The following is a 236-nucleotide window of genomic DNA, read 5'->3' as shown; positions in this document are numbered from 1 at the left end:
AAAGAAAGAAAGAAAGAAAGAAAGAAAGAAAGAAAGAAAGAAAGAAGGAAAGAAAGAAAAGGAAGAAAGAAAGAAAGAAAAAGAAAAAGAAAAGAAGGGACTGGCTAAGCAGGCTTTGGGGACCCCTGTGCCTCCCATCACCCAGAATCTACCTGGGATGGGAGCCTAGGTGTCACATGGGGAGCAGAGGAAGAAACTACCGCGAGGTGGTGTGGCCTTTGGGGTCTGTTCCTACA

This window comes from Callorhinus ursinus, unplaced genomic scaffold, assembly GCF_003265705.2.
Source record: "Callorhinus ursinus isolate GAN/ISIS: 27379988/994484 unplaced genomic scaffold, GSC_fseal_2.0 scaffold61, whole genome shotgun sequence".
Lineage (NCBI taxonomy): Eukaryota > Metazoa > Chordata > Mammalia > Carnivora > Otariidae > Callorhinus > Callorhinus ursinus.
The sequence above is the reverse complement of the archived record's forward strand: the minus strand, read 5'-3'. Positions refer to the sequence as shown.